We start from the raw sequence: 7451 nt of genomic DNA, 5'->3' as shown, positions 1-7451 counted from the left end.
GAGACCCCTTTATTGTGGGGGGGGGATCCCATATTGGGGGGTCTTTATATGGGGGTCCCATATATAGGGGGGGGAGGCACCTTTTATTGGGGGGGGCGGGAGACCCCTTTATTGGGGGGGTCTTATTTGGGGGGTCGCCATATTAGGGGGGGAGGAAGACCCCTTTTATTGGGGGCGTGGGTCCCCCATATTGCGGGGGGGTCTGTATTTGGGGGGGGCTCCAATATTGGGGAGGGGAGACCCCTTTATTGGGGGGGGGAGACCCCTTTCTTTGTGGGGGGTGTTATCATTGGCGGGGGTCCCCTATATTGGGGGGGGGAGACCCCTTTATTGGGGGGGGGGCGGCATACTTGGAGGGCGTCCTATATTGGGGGCGGGGGGAGGACCCCTATAGGGTGGGGGCAGGGAAGGGGGGAGACCCCTATAGGGGGTACGATAGGGGCTGTGGAGATCCCATTTATGGGGGGGGGAAAGAACCCCTATGGGGCGGGGTTGGGGGGGCAAAGACCCCAGGGGGGGGGAGACACCATTATGGGGTGGGGCGGGGGTGGGAAGCTATTATGGGGGCGGTTAGGGGGGCTGGGGGGATGGAGACCCCATATGGGGGGGGAAGATCCCATTTTGGGGGGGGAGACGCCCATTATGGGGGGCGGGAAATCCCATTTGGGGGGGGGAGACCCCAGTTATGGGGGGGGGAGACCCCAATATAGGGGGGATGGAGACCCAATATCGGGGGGGGGTGGAGACCCCCAATATGGGGGGGAGAGGAGATCCTTGTTAGGGGGGGAGACCCCATTATTAGTGGGGGTTCAATGGGGGGAGACCCATTATGGGGGGGATCTTGGGGGGGGGCAAAGACCCCAAATGGAGGAGGGTCCAATAGTGGGGGGGGGATAGACCCCTATGGGGGGGGGAGAGACCCATTATGGGGAGGTGTGGGGGGGAAAAGACCCCATTGGGGGGGAGAAGGGAGGGAGGGAAGAGTCCACATTATGGTGGGGGGGGAGCTGGAGAAGAGACCCCTTATGGGGAGGGGCTCATATTGGGGGGGAAGATGCCTTATATTGGGGTCGGGGGGGCGGTCCCATATTGGGGGGTCCTATATTGGGGGAGGTCCCTAAGATGTTATGGGTGACCCATTATGGGGGGGGGGGACCCCATTATGGGGGAGGAAGACCCCTACATAGGGTGGGAGAGACCCCTTTATGGGGGGGGGGTCCCATATTGGGGGGGGTCTTACTATTCGGGGGGGCTCCCATCATTGGGGTGTCCCATATTGAGGGGCGCCATATTGGATGGGGGGAACCCCATTTCATGGGGGGAGGAAGACCCCTATAGGGTTGGGAACACCCCTTAATGGGGACGGGGGGTCCCCAATATTAGGGGTTCTATACTGTCGGGGGGAACCCTTTATTGGTGGGGGGGTGCTCCCATATCTAGGGGTCCAATTTGGGGGGGAAGACCCCATTTATTGGGGGGGGGGCTCCATATTGGGAGGGGCGTCCTATATCTGGGGGAGACCCCTTTATCTGGGGGGCGCACCTTTATTTGGTGGGGGGGCATCATTGGGACCCCTTTATTGGGGGGGGCCCATATTGGGGGGGTCCTATATGCGGGGGTCCATATTGGGGGGGTGGTATAATTTGGGGGGGCAGAAACCCCAATGAGGGTGGTCCCCATATCTGGGGGGGGGGTCCTATATTGGGGGGCGGTCCCATATTGGAGGCTGGGCGGCAGAAAGACCAATGGCGGGGGAACTATATTGGGGGGCGTCCTACTCATTGAGGGGGGGTCCATATTTGGTGGAGCGGGAACCCCTTTTATTGGGGGTAGGGGTCCCACTATGGGGGGTCCTATATTTGGGGGGGAGACCCCCTTTTATTTGGGGGGGGTCCTATATTGGGGCGGGGGCCAGACAAGAACTGCACCCAATGGGGGGGTCCCACTACTTGGGGGGAGATGCTTTAATTTGGGGGGGAGACCCCTTTACATTTGGGGGGGGGCCAATTATTGGGGGCAGAAAACCACAATGGGGGGGGTCCCATTATCGAGGGGGGGGACCCATTTATTGGGGGCCATATTGGGGGCGGGGTCCTATATTGGGGGGCAGGAAAGACCACAAGATGGGGGGGGTCCCATAATTGGGGCGGGGGAGACCCTTTATTGGGGGGGGGTCCATTATTGGGGGGGGAGACCCCTTTATTGGGGCAGGCGGGCTCACCATCATTGGGGGGGGGCGAAAGACCCCAATGGGGGGGTCCCATATTGGGGGGGTTCCCATATTGGGCGGTCCTATATTGGGGGGGGAGACCCTTTAGGTGGGGGTGGGGGTTCCCCATATGTGGGGGGGTTCCTATATTCACCCCTTTAATTGGGGAGAGGGGTCCATGTTGGGGGAGACCCCTTTATTGAGGTGGGGGTCCACATATGGGGGGGGTCCTATATTTGGGGGGGAAGACCCCTGATAGGGTGGGGGGGAAGTGGGGGCAGAAAGGAGACCCATTATGGGAAAACCCCTATAGGGTGGAGGAAAGGGGGAGAGCACCCCATTATGGGGAGAAGACCCATTATGGGGGGGGAAAGACCCCTGATAGGGTGGGTGGGAAAGGGGGGAGAGGACCCCATCTATGGGGGGACTTCAGTATTTGGGGGGGGGGGCGGAAAGGCGCCCTATGGGTGTGGGGGAGACCCCATTATGATATATGGGGTGGGGAGACCCATTATGCGGGGGGGGAAAGACCCCTAAGGATGGGGGGAAGGGGGAAGGGGGAGACCCCATTATGGTGGGGAGGGGGTGATACCCCAGTTATGAGGGGAAACCCTATGGGGGGGGGGGGAAAAAAGGACCCAATGGGCGGGGCTGGGACCCCATTATGGGGGGGTTGGGGAGACCCCTATGGGGGGGAGACCCTGTTATGGGGGGGGGAACCCCATTTATGGGGGGAAGACCCCTATAGGGGGATTAAAACCCCATTATGGGGGGGGGGAAGACCCCTATGGGGGATGGACCCATTATGGGGGCGGGGGAAGACCCCTATGGGGGGAAGATCCCATATGGGGGTGTTAGAACCCATATAGGGGGTTTAGGACCCCACTATGGGGGGGGGGGGGGAGACCCCATTTATGGGGGGGGAGGGGGACAAGACCCCTATTGGGGGGGTAACCCCATTATGGGGGGGAAGACCCCTATAGGTTGGTGGGTAAGACCCCATTAGACCCCCATTAGGGGGGTGCTAGACCCCTATAGGTGGGGGGGAGACCTATAGGGGTGATGGGGAGGGGGAGGGGAAGACCCCCCATTGATGGGGGGGGGTGGGAAAAGACCCCTATAGGGGGGGAGACCCCATTATGGGAGGGGAGAGGGGGAGAGACCCCATTATGAGGGGGAGATCCCATTATGGAGGGGGGAGAGACCCCATTATGGGTGGGGGAAGGGGGGAAGACCCCAATTGTGGGGGGGGGGTTTGAGGGGAGGAACCCCATTAGGTGCCATTTGGGTCATTGGCTGCCATTTAGGCCATTAAACCCATTTGTGGGTCAAAAAGGCTGATTTGGTTTCACTTTGTTGTCAGAAGCTCCCGTCCCAACCGAGTTTGGACTTTGAGGATAACCCACAGCGCCACGGAGTGAGCTCATGAGAGACGCAGAGCACCAGGTAAACCATAGATACCCCATAACACCCCATAGCGAACCCATAGAGACCCATAGGGACCCATAGATACCCCATAGGGACCCATAGAGACCCATAGAGGAAACCCATAGATACCCCATAGAGGACCCATAGAGACCCAAATAGCACCCCATAGGGGACCCATAGAGAACCCATAGAGGAACCCATAAGCGACCCCAATAGAGACCCCTTAGTGAGGCTCATGGAGAGACGAGAGCGACAGGTAACCCATAACCACCCATTTAGATTACCCCATAACCACCCATAGCGAAACATAGCGACCCATAGAGACCCATAGAGGCCCCATAGCGACCCCATAGGAGGAACCCATTAGAACCCATTAGGAGACCCCATAGAGACCCATAGAGACCCCATAGAGGGACCCATAGAGACCCATAGGGACCCATAGAGACCATAGAGACCCATTAGAGACCCTAGAGACCCATTGAGACCCCCATAGAAAACCCATAGCGACCCATAAGAAACCCCATAGAACATATAGAGACCATAGAGGACCCATAGAAGACCCCATAACCACCCCATTATGAGCTCATGGAGAGACGGAGAGCGCCAGGTAACCCATAGAGGACCCATACGACCATAGCAACCCATAGAGACCCATAAGAGACCCCATTAGGACACCATTAGAGACCCATAGAGACCCGATAGCGGACCCATAGGGACCCATAGCGACCCATAGGGACCATAGCGACCCCATAGGGACCCATAGCGACCATAGGGACCCATAGAACCCATAGCGACCCATAGAGGACCCATAGACGACCCATAGGGACCATAGCGACCCATAGGGACCCATTAGACCCATAGAGACCCATAGCGACCATAGAGACCCATAGAGGACCCATAGCGACCCATAGAGGACCCATAGATACCCATAGCGACCCCATTAGCGACCCATAGAGACCCATAAGCGACCCATAAAGACCCATTAGAGACCCCTAGCGACCCATAGAGACCCATAAGCGACCCATAGCGACCCATAGAGACCCATAGAGACCCATAGCGACCCATAGAGACCCATAGAGCACCATAGCGACCCTAGAGACCCATAGCGACCCATAGACACCCCCATAGAGACATATAGAGACCATAGAGACACATAGAGACCCCATAACCACCCCATATTGAAGCTCATGGAGAGACGAGACGCCAGGTAACCCATAGAGACCCCATAGCGACCCCATAGGCAACCCATTAGAGCCCCATAGAAGACCCATAGAGACCCATAGCGACCCATAGAGACCCATAGAGACCCATTAGAGACCCATAGGACCCCATAGAACACCCCCATAACCACCCCATCGTTGAGCTCATGTAGAGACGAGAGCGCCATACCCCATAGCGAACCCATAGCCGACCCATAAGACATAGAGACCCATAGAGGGGACCCATAGAGGACCCCATAACCACCCCATAGTGAGCTCATGGAATGAGACGAGACGACGATCGCCACGGTAACCCCCATAGAGACCCAAGCGACCATAGAGACCCATTACAGGAGACCTTATAAGAGACCCCACTAGGGACCATAGGAGATCCCAATAGTGAGCTCAGGAGAGACGCAGAGCGCCAGTACCCCATTAGCGACCATAGATACCCCATAGCGGACCCATAGGAGGACCCCATAGTGAGCTCATGGAGAGACGGAGAGGCCAGGGTTACCCCATAGATACCCCATAACCACCCCCATAGCGACCGATAGCGACCCATAGAGACCCATAGAGACACCATAGAGACCCTGAGAGGACCATAGAGACCCATAGAGACCCCATAGAGAAACATAGAGGACCCTAGAGACCCATAGCGACCCATTAGACACGCCCATAGTGAGCTAATGAGAGACGGAGAGCGCCAATGGTACCCCATAGAGACCCCAATAACCCATAGCGACCCAAGCGACCCATAGAGGACCCATAAGAGATCCAGATAGGAACCCATAGAGCACATAGGGAACCATAGAGACCAAATTAGAGGACCCATAGGGAACCCATAGGACCCATAGAGACCCATAGAGACCCATAGGGACCCATAGAGACCCATAGAGACCCATAGAGACCCATAGGGACCCATAGAGACCCATAGGGACCCATAGAGACCCATAGAGACCCATAGAGACCCCATAGAGACCCATAGAGACCCCGTAGGGACCCATAGAGACCCATAGAGACCCCATAGAGACCCATAGAGACCCATAGCGACCCCATAGGGAACCATAGGGACACATAGAGACCCCATAGAGACCCATAGAGACCCATAGCGACCCATAGAGACCCATAGAGACCCATAGAGACCCATAGATACCCCATAGAGACCCCATAGGGACCCATAGAGACCCATAGAGACCCATAGGGACCCCATAACCACCCCATAGTGAGCTCATGGAGAGACGGAGAGCACCAGGTACCCCATAGAGACCCATAGATACCCCATAACCACCCCATAGAGACCCCATAGCGACCCATAGAGACCCATAGAGACCCATAGAGACCCCATAGAGACCCCATAGGGACCCATAGAGACCCATAGCGACCCATAGAGACCCCATAGTGAGCTCATGGAGAGACGGAGAGCACCAGGTAACCCCATAGAGACCCATAGCGACCCATAGATACCCCATAGCGACCCATAGAGACCCATAGGGACACATAGATACCCCATAGCGACCCATAGAGACCCAAAGGGACCCATAGAGACCCATAGACACCCCATAGAGACCCATAGAGACCCATAGCGACCCATAGGGACCCATAGGGACCCATAGAGACCCATAGACACCCATAGTGACCCATAGGGACCCCATAGAGACCCCATAGGGACCCATAGATACCCCATAGTGAGCTCATGGAGATACGCAGAGCGCCAGGTACCCCATAGAGACCCATAGCGACCCATAGCGACCCATAGAGACCCATAGAGACCCATAGACACCCCATAGAGACCCATAGCGACCCATAGAGACCCATAGAGACCCATAACCACCCCATAGCGACCCATAGAGACCCCATAGTGAGCTCATGGAGAGACGCAGAGCGCCAGGTACCCCATAGAGACCCATAGTGACCCATAGCAACCCATAGAGACCCATAGCGACCCATAGACACCCCATAGAGACCCATAGAGACCCATAGAGCCCCATAGAGACCCATAGTGAGCTCATGGAGAGACGCAGAGCGCCAGGTACCCCATAGAGACCCATAGCGACCCATAGCGACCCATAGGGACCCATAGGGACCCATAGAGACCCATAGCGACCCATAGACACCCCATAGAGACCCATAGAGACCCATAGACACCCCATAGAGACCCCATAGTGAGCTCATGGAGAGATGCAGAGCGCCAGGTACCCCATAGACACCCCATAGACACCCCATAGACACCCATAGAGACCCATAGGGACCCATAGGAACCCATAGAGACCCATAGAGACCCCATAACCACCCCATAAAGACCCTATAGAGACCCCATAACCACCGCATAGAGACCCTATAGAGATCCTATAGACAGACACCCCATAACCGCCCCATAGAGACCCCATAGAGACCCATAGAGACCCATAGACCCATAGAGACCCATAGAGACCCTATAGAGACCCCATAACCACCCCATAGACACCCCATAACCACCCCATAGACACCCCATAGAGACCCCATAACCACCCCATAGAGACCCTATAGACACCCCATAACCACCCCATAGAGACCCATAGAGACCCCATAACCACCCCATGGACACCCTATAGACACCCCATAACCACCCCATA

The 7451-nt window shown here is 56.8% G+C and overlaps 1 long non-coding RNA gene across 1 annotated transcript in view; it reads left to right on the top strand.

Moving 5' to 3' along the window:
• The window catches only part of LOC107307298, an 18513-nt gene that overhangs the window by 741 nt on the left and 10321 nt on the right, over window positions 1-7451 (top strand). The gene's annotated exons all lie outside the window — the stretch shown is intronic.

This window comes from Coturnix japonica, unplaced genomic scaffold (genome assembly GCF_001577835.2).
Source record: "Coturnix japonica isolate 7356 unplaced genomic scaffold, Coturnix japonica 2.1 chrUnrandom535, whole genome shotgun sequence".
Taxonomy (NCBI): domain Eukaryota; kingdom Metazoa; phylum Chordata; class Aves; order Galliformes; family Phasianidae; genus Coturnix; species Coturnix japonica.
This window is presented reverse-complemented; position numbering and strand designations above follow the sequence as displayed.